This window comes from Mauremys reevesii, linkage group 1, assembly GCF_016161935.1.
Source record: "Mauremys reevesii isolate NIE-2019 linkage group 1, ASM1616193v1, whole genome shotgun sequence".
Taxonomy (NCBI): domain Eukaryota; kingdom Metazoa; phylum Chordata; order Testudines; family Geoemydidae; genus Mauremys; species Mauremys reevesii.
In genome coordinates, this window is record NC_052623.1 from 98,026,368 (window position 1) to 98,028,712 (window position 2,345).

At 37.7% G+C, this 2,345-nt stretch overlaps 1 long non-coding RNA gene across 1 annotated transcript; it reads left to right on the forward strand.

The window, feature by feature from the left end:
• The first annotated feature begins 439 nt into the window (after nt 1–439).
• LOC120395788 lies at nt 440–2,117 on the forward strand. The gene is made up of 3 exons (XR_005592788.1): nt 440–527; nt 1,137–1,233; nt 2,070–2,117. It is a non-coding gene; the product is annotated as an uncharacterized LOC120395788 (long non-coding RNA).
• The last annotated feature ends 228 nt before the right edge of the window (nt 2,118–2,345 follow it).

Genomic DNA, 2,345 nt, shown 5'->3' on the forward strand with positions numbered 1-2,345 from the left:
CAATCTGAACTCCGATTAAATCTGTTCTGCAAGGAACTGGGGTGAGAATTTACTCTCTTTTTTTATAATGTTATAACCATAATGCTTGAGCAGCTAGACTATGTATAAGCTTAAATCTGGCTAATTATGTAGGCTGTAAACACTAAGGAGTTAGAATTGAAAGGAAGTGTTTGAGATGGATTTAAAAAAAAATAGTATTTACTTATTTGTAATGAGTGTCCCAAAGTAATGTGACAAAAACACATGCAAAATTGGTTCTTTTTTTAATAAAAGGCAATGAAAAAAAGGACATTTTCCAAAAATAAGTCATCTTTCTGTCACAGACAAAGGGCTGAGGAAAGACATGAGCTTTGCATCATGTGTAAAGCTCAATAGACTTGGGCTGTGTCGTATCAGCATGGGGAGCAATTTCCAGAATCCTCTTCTAAGAACACCCTGTCCCCAGTTCCATATGTTTATATGTAGAGACTATTACCTTGTGTATCTCAGCTGACCTCAACTTCCAGGTGGTGCATGAGGTTGAAAAGGTAAGGACAGAAGGCATATGGAAATTATAGAGCAAATTAATACTTTGAATTCTGTTTTTGTTGGTGGTGGTTTGGTTTGGTTTGGTTTGGATTGGATTGTTGTTTTTTCCCCAATCTAATCATAGAATCAGTACTGGAAGGGACCTCGAGAGGTCATCTATTCCAGCCCCCAGCACTCATGGCAGGACTAAGTATTATCTAGACAATTCCTGACAGGTGTTTGTCTAACCTGCTCTTAAAAATTTCTAGTGATGGAGATTCCACAACCTCCCTGTCCAAATTATTTAGTGTGTGCATAGGTATCTAGCCAAGCGATGGCATCTTCATTGGCATGGTGCAGTTCTTCTAGGCCACTGCTGCCCCTAGTCAGCAGGCATTCATCGACAATGTGCGTCATCGTCTGTGTTGTGCCACAGCTGCATAAAGGGCTGTCACGAAGTCCCCAGTGATACTGGTTGGCTGCACAGAGACCTTGTCCAAATAAACCCTCTTTACCAAGTAATCCATGTTGGTCTATATAACTGACCAGTCCACATCATTATTTATCTCTCCCCTACTTTTTATGTCATTCACAGATTTTACCAGCAATGATTTTATATTTTCTTCCAGATCCTTGACAAAGATATTGAATATAATGGGGCCAAGAACAGATCCCTGCAGGACTCCACTAGAAACATCCTAACTGGATGATGATTTCCCATTTACAGTTACGTTTGTGATCTAACAGTTAATCAGTTTTTCATCCATTTCGTATGGGCTGCATTTATTTTTGAATAGTGCTAATTTTATTATCAGAATTTCATGTGGGACCAAGACAAATGTCTTACAGAAGGTCAAGTGTATTATGTCACAGTTACTTTTATGAACCAAATTTGTAATCTCAGCAAAAAATGATTTCACATTTGGCAGCAAGGACTATTTTCCATAAAATCATGTTGACTGGCATTAATTATGCAACCATCTTTTAATTATTTACTGATTGTATGCCTTATCAGCCCTTTCATGATTTTGTCCAGCACTGAGGCTAACTGGCCAATAGTTACCAGGGTCATCCAATTTACCTTTAAAAAAATATAGACATATTCACTTTTTTCCAGTGCTTGGTTCATCTCCGGTGTTTCAAGATTTCTAAAAATAAACGTGAATGTTCAGAGAGGTCCTCAGCCAATTCTGTTAATACCGTTGGCTGGAATTTACCTAGTCTTGCATATCTACAGATGTTGTAATAGTTGTTGTTTAACATTCTCCCTAGTTAATGATGTAATAGAAAGCACTTCATTCTCATTGTAAGATATGAATATATCTTCTGTTTTCTTTCCCTTATACAGAAATATGTATTGAGAACTTCTGCTTTTTCTGTATCATGATTGTCAATTTTACCATTGTTATCTAGTATTGGACATATACCTTTGCTAGGATTTAGTTTGTTCCTGATATATTTAAAGAATTTCTTCTGGCCATAGATTTTTCAATGATACTATTAGCCCCCCTTGTCAGTTGTCTGCATTTCCTAACTGCTGTGCATTGCAATAATCTGTACAGATGTCACAAAGATTACCGTTGCAATGTTCAGATCTGCACATAAAGGCGCAAACTTCATATGGATGAATAAAGAAACTTCTGGCCACTGATGATACTTGAAAACCCATAAGCAATAAGAGGTCTGAGAGCTCCTCAATTTGCTAACATGTTGTGGGGAAAGGATTGGTACATCCATCAGTCTGGGGTGAGCTTCATGGCATTATCATAATCTGTTTAGCTCTGGAAATGTGTTTAATACTGTGCAAATGACAAAAATGTCAGCTTCTGCCCCCCCCC